The sequence below is a fragment of the Rhinopithecus roxellana genome, chromosome 10 (genome assembly GCF_007565055.1).
Source record: "Rhinopithecus roxellana isolate Shanxi Qingling chromosome 10, ASM756505v1, whole genome shotgun sequence".
Taxonomy (NCBI): Eukaryota; Metazoa; Chordata; class Mammalia; order Primates; family Cercopithecidae; genus Rhinopithecus; species Rhinopithecus roxellana.
In genome coordinates this window covers 118,340,638-118,355,081 of record NC_044558.1, presented here as the reverse complement: position 1 = coordinate 118,355,081, position 14,444 = coordinate 118,340,638, and the positions used below count along the sequence as shown (strand labels likewise).

At 38.7% G+C, this 14,444-nt stretch overlaps 1 long non-coding RNA gene across 1 annotated transcript; it reads right to left on the bottom strand.

The window, feature by feature from the left end:
* Positions 1-490: 490 nt before the first annotated feature.
* On the bottom strand, positions 491-13,157 carry LOC104678606. Its single transcript, XR_004059480.1, has 3 exons — positions 13,000-13,157; positions 5,125-5,320; positions 491-1,752 (listed from the first exon to the last, which is right to left on the bottom strand). It is a non-coding gene; the product is annotated as an uncharacterized LOC104678606 (long non-coding RNA).
* Positions 13,158-14,444: the final 1,287 nt, after the last annotated feature.

Below are 14,444 nucleotides of genomic sequence, written 5' to 3'. Positions count from 1 at the left end.
GTACTGCCATGGAGGAAGATAGATGTAATAAAAACAGAGATGAGAAAACAATTCTATGTTCATATTGTTTAAAGAAGGAGTGCACTTCTTAGGTAGCTATTATAAGATTTATGGCCCAAATCAAGTCTAAAAAATAATAAGGGAGCACTAACTGGCTGTGGAACTCCAATCTGGTGATGCATCAGAATGTTCTGGGCAAGTTTGTAAATTGCAAATTCCTGAGTTCCTCCTTAGATCTAGTGGATTTTAATTTGTGGAGGTGAGACCTAAGAATCTGTAATTCCTTTTTTTTTTTTTTTTTTTTTTTCTGACAGGTTTCACTCTTGTTGCCCAGGCTGGAGTGCAGTGGAGGATCATGGGCTAATGACTCATTGCAGCCTAGCTTTCTCAAGTAGCTGGGACTACAGGTGCATGCCACCACACCCAGCTAATTTTTTGTATTTTTAGTAGGGATAGGGTTTTACCATGTTGCCCAGGCTGGTCTCGAACTCCTGGGCTCAAGCAATCTGCCTGCCTTGGTCTCCCAAAGTACTGGAATTACAGGTGTTAGCCACCATGCCTGGCAGATTTAGAATTCTAAAAAGCACTCCCAGTGATTCTGCATATATTCTGCAAATGGCATTTGGGAACCATTGAAGAAGAGCATGGTATCTGTGAAGCCACAGTAACATCTTTCTAAACGTGTTCTTCAGGTTGTTAATAGAGGACCTGGGGAAAAAGAAGGATTCAGTGGTGTAATCAGTTGAATTACATCTCCCTCCTCAAATTCAGATGTACGTTCTAAACCTCAGTACCTCAGAATGTGACCTTATTTGGAGACAGGGTCTTTACAGAGGTAATCAAATTAAAATGAAGTCGTTAGATGGACTCTAATCCACTATAACTGGTGTCTTTATAAACAGGTGGAATTTGGAGATAGACACTTATATGGGGAGAATGCCCTGTAAATATGAAATCAGCCATCTACAAGCCAAGGAGGAAGGCTTAGGACAGGGCTGCCAACACTTTGACTTTGAACTTCTAGCCTCCGGAACTGTGAGACAATACATTTCTGTTGTCTAAACTACCCAGTTGTTACTTTGTTAAGGCAGCGCTCAAAAATGAACACAAGTGGCTAAGTTAAAGAGAGTTATGAATAAAATGATTTCTCTGCTGCAGGGGATCCAGAAGCTTGGATGTGCTCTGTCGCCCTCTGAGAGCTGATAGCATGTACACCTCATCCCAAATCTGAGTGCAGAGTGCTTTTTGTTTGGCATAGAGCATTTCATGAGACTGTTGTTCTGTGGTTCTGACTCAGAGAAACGTTGAGTTTATTTCCCCTAAGGAAGCAGCCATGCCGTGGGTCTCACAGCTGCAGAAAGTTCAGCTTCATGGGACTGAGCTACTTTCAGGAAATAAGGATGCAGGTGAAAAGTTTTGATTACATTTAGTTCAAATCCATCACACCTCCTGGGGGCAGAGCGGAACAGCTTCAAGGAAATAACCTACTGGAAATGATCTGGAGTCATTTTTCTTGATCCACGAATCCTTTGATTCCTGTTATTTTACATCTGCGACTCAGAAGCAGCCATTTGAAGAGAAAAAAGTCAAGAAGTACTAGGCTGTCTCCCTTAGTGGAGTGGTTCAGGAAATGCAGGAGAAAAATATGCAAAGGTGATTTTATCAAATTGAATACACCACTGCAGATTTGCCTTCGGAGCACTCCATTTATTCCTACTGTTTGCTCAGACCTTGACAAACTGATCCATCTGTCTTGAAATGGAACATTGGGAGAGAAATGGACCATAGTTATTGTCAGTGGTTTAAAAAGTAAGACTAAAGATTTAACTTGTGTATTTCAGTTATCAAACATGCACACATAGAGTGAAGGAAACGTGAACTGGATGAACACAAGCTTCCTAAACATTTGCAAAATTGCAATACTTCAACTTCTTATTTAGCTGATGTGTTTTATATTATTTAAGGCTAAACTTATAAAAATTTCAGATTTGCTATTTGATCTATGGTTGTGACAAGTATTTGTGTCTACGTCTGGTGAAAACTTGGGATCATGCAGACAAAACATTCATCAATCCTTGTTTCATATTTTTATCAACAAACTCTACCCACCTCTCACAGCTCATTTCAGTTCTCGTCTCTCTCCTGCAGTCCTTACAACCATCCCTGCAGACCCAGTGATCTCTCACCCTGATAACTCATTCAACATGTACTGCCAGTTTCCACAGACCCCATAACCAGTGCCCAAAACCAGGTGGCCACTTCCAACCAAAATGCAGTTTCACTGGCTTGACTTCCAGAGTTCCTGATTTATTAGAGCTGGGTAAGTTGAAAAAGTCTGTGTTATTAACAGGTGAGTCTAATGGTCAATTCCACCTGAGAATCAAAACGACTCATTTGGTATTTACTCTCTAATGTCTTCTACTGCAAGTGAGTCTGTCTCATCCTAGGCCATCCTTTCCTTAACTGAATTGATGTTTTTAATTGAAAAACCATGTTTTTGAATGCTGGAAAGTTATCTTAATGCTATTTTTCAATTTGTATAAGTATACTTTTGATTCTTTATTAAAGTTGTTATCTGTCTCTTCTGGAAGTTCTACTTTACTAGGAGAATATCCATCTTGGGGCATGGGTTGTTGTTATTCCTCCATCTGGCTGCTGGGTTCCCTTTGGGTGTTTATTATTTTAACTGCCTGCCCCTGGTTCTAGTTACCTGGATTAGCTCTGAGGGCACTTGAGTTACTGGAATGGCGGGAGATAAAACAGTCTCAGGCCTGGTTAGCAAATCATCTGTACAAGGTATAAGGAGAAGACACTTCTCTACAAAGCTGCAACATGTTTGACCAGCCTCAAGGGCAGAGAGGATCTGAGCCTATCTGTTCCCCTCCCTCCACGCCCCTCCAAAGCCAAGGAGACTAGCAAGTACCCCCAAGATCATCTCATCAATCTGGCACATTGCCCTTTAGAGATTTCACCAATCTGTCTCTCAGGGCCACACCCTCTGGACCCTGGGAGATAGCGCGGTGCTCTGATTCTTGCCCCGGGTTCATGACTACTGCTGCATAGGAATCAACTCATTGTCAGCTTTTTCCAACTAAACCTTCACAGATGGGAGGCCTTGCATGTGACCTCTAGGCTCCCCCCATTACCCTGTCCTAAAAGGTACTCTGCTTAAGATAGATAACTGGAAGTTGATTAGAATTAGAATGGAAGACTCATGGGGAGCTACAGCACAGGCACTCAGGATGCAATTTCCACAAAATACCCTCATTGCCTAACCCAGTCTACTGTAAGAAAATACCTTAGATGGGATAATTTATAAACAACAGAAATTTATTGCTTACACTCCTGGAGGCTGGGAAGTCCAAGATCAACGTATTGACAGATTCAATGTCTGATGAGTGCTCACTCTCTGCTTCAAAGGTGGTACCTTGTTCCTGCACCCTCCCATGGCAGAAAGGACATATGAGCTCCCCCAGTCCTCTTTTATGAAGATACTAATTCTTATTATTATAACGGCATTCATGAAGGTGGAGTTTTCATGACTTCATTAACCCCCAAAGGCCCCACCTTTGGAATCTAATCACAATTACTTTGGTGATTAGGTTCCAACATATAATTTTGTGGGGATAAAAACATTCAGTTTATAGCATCACATAGATGCACCATGCCTCCCTTTCTTTAATTTGAAAACAGATAATAACCTCCACATAAAACTGGCATTTAAATCACAGCTACCACTTATTGTACATTCTTTCTGTGACAGGCACCCTGCTATGTACTTTACATGCATTAGTGCCAAGTGAGATAATTTGAATAATTCACCTGGGCATGTTACCTGGTACAGGTGGGTGCACCGTACATGCCCATTGTTCTCTTTTGTTGTTGCTCTTAGCTGCTGACCTATATGGGAATAGGTATTGTCTTGCACCTTTTTACTGTCCCCTTCTCCCTACTGTTCTTCGTACCCTACCTCGCATCGGAGCACTCGATGTATTTCTTGGTTGACTAGCTGAGTAGATCGTATCCTTCTAAATGACAGTTTCCTATTTTTTCTATAGTTGGTAAACTCAGTTAATTTTACTTGTTTCTAAAAGGCCTAGCTAAAAGTTTATTTCTTTTGCAAAACTATAGGTAATATCTCTTATCTGATAGAATATCACCTATACCTTTCGTAGGTTATTTAACCCCAATTCTAACTCATATTCAAGTTGCTTATGCCCATGTATTCCTTACTGGAATATATCTCTGTTCTGCTCCAAGCTGAGAAGAGCCTAGAATTTCTCTTTTAAGATTCTTCCCCTGAAACTTAGGATAATTATCATAGAAAACAAGAACTGGAGGAATCCTCCCTTCATTTCTTTCAGAGAAAACCCCATCAAATTAGATGGGAAGAGATCATGTGAAGCAAGATAGCTTTGCAAGTTAGAAGGTGTATGTGCAGAAAGAAAATGATAGAATATTCTGGTTAAAGTGTTGTGTTAATCTATCTTGGGCATCTTGCTCTCTCTTGTACTTTTTTAGGTGAGTTTTTCCACTAATGTTCATATGCTTGTCTACTCAAATTAGCATTTTCATCTCAATTGACTCAGATTAAAAAAATTAATCAATATTTATAGTACAGGCAACTCATATCTTAAAAAAGCTTTCATTTATGGTGAATTGTATTTTGGAGTACAGCTTTTTATGAGTTGGAATTGAGCTCTAATTTATTGCCAACAGTTACCTATACAGTAGGTGTTAGGGTTTTGTTTAGTATAATCTACATTCCTTCATTGTCTGGTGTGGGCTCTGCCCTGTGGTAGGAACTTCTAAGAAGCAGATTTGAATCTCTTTCCTTAAGTGATTAGAAGTCTACAGAGGGCAGGAGGCAAGAGCATGAATTTGGAACAGCTCAGACACCAGGTTTTGAGTCCTGAAATACCACCCACACACCCTCTGGACCAATAATGAGCCTGATACATAACAAACTTTTAATGTATATTAACTATTATTATTGGTAAGGGAATAAAGTTCTTGCAAAAATTTGCTACAGTGCTTGCTCCTGGAAGACAAGGTCCCAGTTTTGTTTCTTTTAGAAAATTCCACAATGTCCAGCACAGTATTATTACAGGTGTTGCAGCTTACCCCTTTCAGAGTGTGAAGTTATCACTGGAAGGTGGTTGCCCCATCAGGAAATACATTTCTCGACCACTTTGCACTTAGGTATGGTTGTGTGTTTTGTTAATTCCAAGAGCAAGTGAGTAGAAGATGGCGAAAAACAGGTACACTTTCTCAAATTTCTTTTCTCTTGTCTTGGATAAATGCAGAAGATTCTGAAGCTCTAGAAGATGACGGAAACACAGCATGAAAGGATTCTGGCTGCCCGAATCCTGTAGTTGCTCACATTGCACTGCTTCCATGAATAAAAATTATACCTTTAAGGTTTTAGGCCATTGTGATTTGGGGGTTTATTTATGACATCAGCTTGCATTGCCTTAACTAATACTGCTATTCAACAAATTTGTTGAAGAAATAAATGAGCTGTATAACTAAATCACCCCAAGTACAATGCTATTTAGTACCTAAATATGGATGTATAATAAACCCATTGATCTTATTTTATCAATCTGTCTGTGGTCTCATTACAGCCAATCAGAATTTAAAGTGAAACAGTGAGATGGAGTAGCTCTGAGGCAATATAGTGGCTTTTTCTTTTTATATTTTTAAAAATACATCAAACCTTTGTTGTAAAAAAGAAGTAACCAAAAGAACATCAGAGTGAAATGGGGGTGGGGAGGTTCTTGTACATGTTGGACTGTTACATCTTAGTCGTGAACTAACAAATTAAATAGAAAGCGTTCATATGTTTTCTGTTCAATGTACTATGTATTTTGTCTTTTAAAAACATGTGGGATTGCAAAATATGGTCAATAATTCCCTTACTGAACTAAAAGAGAATTAGAAAAGGCTGCTAATAGCTTTTGTATTTAGAAAGGTAATGTCTTCCAGTGAGTTATTTCATGGGTGAAGTGTCTGGAATTGCTTCTGAATACTGGATTATAGATATTTTTCTTTCTTTCTTCTTTTTTTAACTAAGAGAACTTAAACATGATATTAAAAAAACATTTTATCTTGCGGTAGAAATGTCAGCCACATTTCAATTCACTCTTAGGCTTCCCCTAAAAGGAATGACTTTTATGCATAACAATAGCCTTGTTTTTATAAGTGGTTGGTAATATCTGCAAATGTGTAAGGCATTCATTTTCCAGGAGCTCTTTTCTCCCTGGTAACGCACCAGGAAATATCAGAGTGTTGTTATTTGAATTCTTTCTTGTGCTCTGACTCCCAGATGAATTGAAATTCAACTTCACAGTCAAATGAGTAGCCATTTAAAGCTCAGGTGTGTATTTCTTAAGACCCTCTCAAAGGATATATAACTGCTTATATCTTTCCAAAAGACAGCAAACTGAATTTTAATTGGATCTTGCCTCTCCCAAGAGATCATTATACTTCTACTCTAAGGCCATATATTATAAAGCTTCAGTACGAATTGGAACATGAAGGCCATGTTTCAGTTTAGTGTTTAAAGCTGAAGTTATAACAGCTGACACTCTAGTCATTTCAGCAACACCCCCAATCAAAATTTTACTTAGTTTGAATCTCTTTAAAGAAATGAACATACACACAAGCATGCACACATACACACACACGTATATAACTTGCATGTCAAAATTATGTAAACTTTCAGATTATTAAAAAAGTTTCTTTCTTAAAGAAATAAGTCTCAAATGGGACTAGTTCCAAATTTTTATTGTCTCAACCCCACCTTGACCTTGTCAGATGGATTTTAAAAAATGAAGCAGTGGAAAAATTTATACACACACACACACACACCAAAGACCTGCTGACTCAGAACTGGATCTGGAATATCCTTTTGAGACACAGAATGAATATTTTCGTCAGATGGTATAGAAGACCACCAATGCATGCACGAGCACCCTTGGAGCTGGTCTCCCTCTGATCTTAGAAACTGACAAGACAACATCTAAAAGCAAACCAAAAGACTTGCGGAACCTAATTCACCAACTCTAAATAACACAGCTATGTGCTTCTTTGTTCTTCATAGTTTAAGCATCCATGGAAATTTCCAGAGGTAAATTAAGACGATGAGGACCAATGTTAAAAATACTGTGAAAACATCCCAGAGCATGCTGAAGTGTGGAATTCATACTTTCAAACTCCTAAGGGACAGTCTCATGCCTCATAAGGAGGCATAAGACCTCCTTATGGTCTTGCCTTATACCATAACAAAGTGGACCTTTGTGTATTATATGTAGTTAAGACTAGTTTTTTTTTTTATATATTTTCTTCCTGAAAAATACATAGGTTTATTCCAGATTTGAATGTTTTAGATTTTTTTCCCTTAAATTTGCAGACAGAGACGTGAATCGGGAACAAGGTCCCAGAGTAGAGAATATGTCTCTTAGTTTTTCTGAGACATGGTTTCTTCAGTTGTAACATTAGGAGATTGAAGTAAGTAGTCTCTAGAACAGTTAGTGTTATAACATTTTATGGTTCGACATTTCAAGTGGCTTTAAAAAAATTATTTATATAAGACTCAGTTACTAGTCAGCATATATCCCTAGATTTCAGCATTTTTCTGCCATGATGTAACAGAATATTTGGATTACGTACTCAGTACACTCAGTACTGGAATTGGAATCTTAGGCTTCAGTTTGCCTATTTATTTCTACTTAATTATCTTCCACTAAATTTGCTTCTCTTTTATTAAAGTTTTTTTTTTTTTAATTGTATCAACATCTTAGTTATGAGGCTCAAAACCTTGAAGTTTTCTTCAATTGTTTATGCTCGTTCACCCCTAACATTAGATCAATCACACAGTTCTTTTGGGTGCACCTCTGTGAAGGGTAAGACTACTTTTACAAAACAGAATTGTAGAATTGGAAGTGATTTCATTTCACTGGTTCACCAATATTGTAGAATTGCATTGATGATCTGAAGAAATATATCCACCATTTCCCAAGAAAAAAAACACATATACAATTTTTCATGTAATTTCCAGGGATTCCAGGATTAGGAAGTAAAGACTTCCTAAAGTTCTTCCATGGATATCAGATTAAGAATCCCTCATATAGGTCAAATGTTTTCAAAGTCAGAATTTCACTCAATAACAACCCTCGCAGGTGGCTCTCTGATTCTGTATCTAGTGACTGAAAATGCTCATTTCGGGCACTTTCTCTTCCCTTATTTGTAATGAAACTCTTATTGTTGGAGAACTTATTTGGGGTTAAAATATTTGCCCCAGTTGACCACAGGTCTTCAGTATTTGAAGGTATCTCCAAATCCCACACAAATCTTCTATTTTTCATGTTAAATATTTACCAACTCTTTGTGTCTTTTATTGCATGGCTTCCAGACTCTTTCCTATCCTGGTCAATTTCCTCTAGATAGTCCTTAAGTGTCTTAACTTAATTTTGGTTCATTGAGATGAATAACATTTTTTATACTTGATATGAATAACCAATGCAAAATTCTTGGAAAATTTCATTTCGGGCACAGAGGAAAGGACTTGAGCTGCCTAACATTGGCTAACATGTTGGTTTTGATCTTTGCTAGCCATTTTGACTTACTGCTGGTTACTTAATATCCTCCATTTTTTATCTGTAAAATGGAAATAGTTATACCTTCACTGTAAGTTTGTTATTTTAGCAGATACTAGGTATTCAATAAATGGTATATATTATTTCTACTATTAATTCAGATTATTTGGGATATTTGGGAAGAAACGTCATATTGAAGACAGACAAATACAGTTTCTAAACTATTTTTAACCAATATTAAACTTAGTCTTTCCTACCGCAAAGTCATGATATTATTTTTATTGAAGTACAAAATGTGATAATTACTTAATATTGCTAAATTGTTTTATATTGGGTTTGGCTCATATGACAGGCTTATGAGATATTGCTGAGCTCTGATTCCATCATTCAGTATGTGTTACCTGTCCTTCTTAGTCTTGTGATCTTCAGGCAGGTGTACAGGCAAGGACCAAGCTCACAAAGACACATTAGCCACTTTTTCCAGAGTTGACATTAATTCACTAAACGACTTTCTATTGTGACCGGAGTTTGTCATGTACCTTGCTGACAAAATGATACTAAGCACGTGGGATTTCCCTGACCTAATTATTTAGATAAAAAAGTGGGGGGCGGGGGGAAAGAAAGAAAGAAAATGACATTGGTGTGAAATAATTTGTTTTGTGTGAGCTCATGTTGACTCAGTTGTTGAACTAAATCCTTTTCAAGTCCCATAGTGATAAGAAAACTATAGGAAGAAGGCAGGGCTGTACCTTATTTGCACAGAGTCAAACAGATTTTGAGTGTAATAAATCTAAATGTGTAATAGATCACTTCTTTGACTTGCAGATCAGAGTGAAAACAATTTCAAGGGCAAATAAAAGGAGGAAGTCCGGCTCTTCAAAGCATGGTCACATTCCCTCACACATAATTTGGCTCTTATGTTCTTCCAGAGAACTTGTACAGAGCATGGCATGGCAGTGGGGCTCATCAGAAGGAAAAGTGTGGGTGGCTGGGTGTGAGGCTCCTCTCCTTGCCCAGACCCTCTAATCCTCTCCAAGGTCAGGGACAGAAAAAATAATAAAGTAGACATTCATTCCTTCCAAAAGACTTGCTAAAAGGAAACTCTCTGAGAAACCCTTTGGCTATTTTTATGAATGAATTTTTTTAAAAAAAGTTTTTAGATGAATTTTCCAAATACCTTTTAGTCTGAGAGAAAGAAGGAAAAAAAAAAAAAAAAAAAAAAAAAAGACTCAATGCTAATACCCTTCGCATGAGCTCTAGTTTGCTCTTGCCTCCAGCTGTTGAATGAGTTAGGGTCATATGTGGAAGGACAGCTCATTCTGTTTGGAAGGTCATGCAAGGGAGTCCGGAAGAGGAGGGGCATGGAGATGCCAGACAGAAGGGCGAGCCAGCGGACACATGTGGACAGGGCTGCAGCCAGCTCCTCTTACTCTTGGTGTGTCACTGCCTGCAATGGAATCCAAGGGTCTGCCGTCAGGAGTGCAGCAGTACTGTGACCTCTCTTGGAACCTGGCGGTGAAGTCTCCTAGAAAGCATGTTTACTCAGGGTCCCTGATCCAGAACAGGAGCCTTCGCTTTGAATTTAGATTAATTGTCTGTTAGTATAATTGAGTGCACCTTCCCATCCCTGCCATCTACAAGTAAACTGACAGTCAAAACATTTTCCTTTTATTAGAGTCTGTTCTAAAGTTGTAAGGCATGATGACATGTAGGACACGAAAGGTTTTACGTTCTCCAGAGGAAGATGCAATATCCAATCAATATATTTCTCTTATCTTAACCTGATATCTTATTTAAAGCAAATAACAAGTGTCCAAAAACAGTCTGGCTCTATTTTCCTGGATAAAATGCAGGAATAAATTAAATGCCCACAATACATAAACTCTCTACACAAATTAGCACATGGAAAAAGGCGTACATAAAATGAAGCTAATCCCCATGAGAACACTTATAAATGGTATCCTAAGATATAGCAAGGAATTAATTTAGCTCTCTAAAAACTTACTACCTAGGAATACATTAAATTAAGGAAGAATTTGACTCATTTGGAAAGGTGACCCTTTTACATCATCTATAGTATTTATATATTTTTTAAGATGAGGGTCTCACTATGTTGCCCAGGCTGATCTCAAACTCCTGGGCTCAACCTGTCCTCTTGTCTCAGTCTCCTAAATAGCTGGGAGTACAGGTGCATGTGCCACCATGCCCGGTCTTATACGCTTATGTTTTTAAAATGATGCCTATCAAGTAGTGTGGCCAAAAGCATGCTATTTTTTATTCTTTTATCAATAAAAGTTTATTTTATTTTATTTTTAATTGACACATGATAGTTGTACATATTTATGTGGTACAATGTGGTGCTTTGATACAGGCATACCGTACGTAATAATCAAACCAGAGTATTTATCATATCCATTACCTCATATATTTATCATATCCTTGTGGTGAGAACATTCAAAAGCCTCTCCCCTAGCTGTTTTGAAATAGACAATGCAATGTTGTCAACCACAGGCACCCTACTGTGCAACAGAGCACCAGAGTTTATTCCTATTTAACTGTAACTTCGTACCCATTGCCCAATCTCTCCCTATCTCCCCCTGCTCCCCTTCCCCGTCTATCTTCCATTCTCAGGTTCCTAATCTGAAAAAAATGCACCTAGTTTCTGTCTTGCATACTTGTGAGTCTCAGCGATACCATCCATATACGCACACAGTTCTCAGTGCGGGAGTTGCCCTCAGCAAGTGGCAATTAGCCATTCCTCTGTTTGAAAGACAGTCAGACACAATGGCCTAGGGTACTTGCCTTGCGGATGCTCTGCAGTTTCTAAGCAGTTCTGCTGCAGAAGCACTACTGGGGGACATCCCCTTTCCAGGTGAAACTGCGTTGTAATGAACGCATTTTGATACTTCGGTCATCAGTTTCCCTTGAGTTGGTCCCACATTGAAACTGTCATAAGCTCACATCCGTTAATCTTAAGAAATACTGTTTGTTGAATTTTAGAGATCATGGAAATGATCAATTCAAAGTAGTTTTCCTCCTGTTCCATCTGGGATTTATAAAGAACTTCAGCCTTTCCTAAATATGAGACAAAAAGGTCTGACAGCGAGTGACTTTAGAGAGATCTCTGGCTCAGAAAAGGCTACCAGACTCCAGGAGATGGTTGGAAAGAGGGGCCCATATGAGAATTCTGTGTTTATTTTCTCCTTAGGTGAATGCCTTTGCTGATAATGTTTCCAGGCACCACTGGGCAGTGAGTCATTTTTGGCCCTACCCACTTCACTTAAGAGATACAAACTGAATTTAAAACCCAGATATCTGAGGAAGGCCATCTCATGTTCCTTCAGGGCACCCACAGCCCCAGCAGCAACAAAAGGTGGTGATAATGGAAGGAAGTAGAGAAGGAGACCCAGAAAATTGCATGCATTAACTAGAGTTTTCATTAACAGAGTTGAAAAAAGAAGACATTTCAAATTTTAAATTCTTCTCCCAATTCCTGTACCTGGCTCTTTAAGGTTATACAAATCAGAGGATTACACTGCGGGGGATAAATGTTTTGAAGAAGTAATCCATTGATCACTTCCTCTCACTTGACATGTTTAACTAGATGGAATCAATACTTCTTAGCCTAGCAATGGGTTTGTAAAAAAAACAAACAAACAAAAAAAACAAAACAGTAGCACAATTGGATGTTGTAAGGTATCTTAGGATAAAAGGATCCTGTAGACAAATTCCTTCTTTATCCCTTACCCCACCTGGAGCACCTTTGATTAAAAGTCAGATCTGTATGGATGTATGAAGTCACTGAATTCATGGAGGTCAGGGCACAAAGAATTCTTTTTTTTCGTTTTTCAATGCATTTACTTGTCATCCAACACCTGCCCTAATGACACACACGTAAACAAAGAATCTTGAGCTTTAAACTGAGTGCAAGAAATTGAAAATATAACTATGTAAAACATCAAAAGTCCCACCCACTTTTTAAAATAATTTGCTTAATTCAAGCATATTTAAGAAATAGTGCGCCTGTCTAACACATGTGTATTACATTAACACAGTGCCTACTTGCAGGTTTTATTTCTTGCAGTTCAATGAGTACAGTATTTCAACTGGAGAACTCGAAACAGACACAAAGGCTTTTTTTTTTTTTTTTTTTTTTAACCCTTCAGAGAAAATATGCAGGGGCAATCACCACTTCTTCATTTTGACTGTCACCTGGATTCACAACCGTGCAGCCAAAGACAGTTTCAGATGGGCAGATGGCCCTAGCGGTTAATAGGGATGAGAGTGGGAAAAGAAATAAATGAATACTCTGTTTTCTGTGTAAGCAAATAAAAAGGCAGAGGAAACAAAAGGAATGAGCCAGTCATGGGGTTGAATCATCAAGTCCCTCTAAACATACCTTGACTTTCCCATGCAGGGGTCTATTTCCCTGATAGCCAGTTCAGTGTGGACACTCATGCCGACGAGCTTAAGAATGTTTGCCTGTCAGAGATAAATACTGCATTTCTGCTTGCTGCACACACAGTTGCTGGAACCTGACAATGCCATGCACGAGTAATAAGCAATCATGAAATAGTGAAGGAGTCAGGGCTCTTGAATTACACTTGCTTTATATGGGTTGAATTGCACATCTAGGGCAATGTTTGGCCAAGTGAACAGGGCATGCAAAGACCTCGCTTCCTCTCTGTGCTGTGGGGAAGTGAGACTGTGCCAGGCCTGCAAACACGGTGAGGAAAAATCTGTTTGAATGCTTACTGCTGAATGGTGCTGGGCATTGTCAGCTTTTGTTTACTTCATCTTACATGTGAAGATCGCAGCTGTTCCTTTCAGTAAAAAGAAGTAGGAGAATGTAGCAACCAACCTCACATTTTCCCCTCCTCCAAATGTTTGTGGAGCCCAACAGCTGTCTTTGCAAATCCTGTCACTCAGGATTGGAATGGTTCTACATAATCAAGAATGGAGTGGTGAGGTTGAGATTGTTGGCTGGCTTGAGGTGGCAGGTGGGAATGAACTGTTCTCGTAATGGGCTCACTTGGTCTGTTCCTGCAGGGATTGACTCAAAAAAGAAAAAAGAAAGTTTAAAGGAGGCGATGTAGGAAAGTTGAACACATACGTCTTATATTTCATACATATAGGTCTGAATGGCTGTGAAGCATGAATTCACTGCTTGTTAGAATGGTAAGGGATTTGAAAGGTCCTCTTGTCTAGGAGTTTTCAAAGTATTTTTAGAAGCAGAATTTTTTTTTCCGCCCCTCAAATGAAATCTTAGACTAGGGATATCGTGTGATAAATGAAAATACCTACATAGAATAAGTGGGAGCATCAATGGAAAACTGGGTTGGGTATAAGAAAAGTAACTTTAATAACAAATGAACTCAGTTCTGGGAACAGGGTAGGAGTCATGAGGACTGAGGCAAATTGGATGTGCTTGGAGAGGACGAGTGCTCCTCCTCCTCAGCACAGCCATGGGCGGCCTAACAATGTTTTGGTCAAGAAAGACTGCATGTATGATAGTGGTTCCAGATTATAATACTGTATTTTTATCGTAGTACTTTCCCGATGTTTAGATACAGAAATGCTGACCATTGCAATGCACAGGAATGCCCTAGGATGGCAGCCAAAGCCTTCCGTCTCGCACCCAGCTCATTTTCCTAAAAAATATGTGCATTTAACATTGTTTTTCATCCCCCAAGAATGGGGTATCAACAGAATCTATAGGACCAAGACTTAAATGAAATGAATCAAGAGTAACACAAACTCTAGCAATTTTCAATTAGAAATTCAAGGAAAGCTTCATAAAATTTTCATAGAATTCTGTTCCAATTCACCTAGCCCATTTCAACT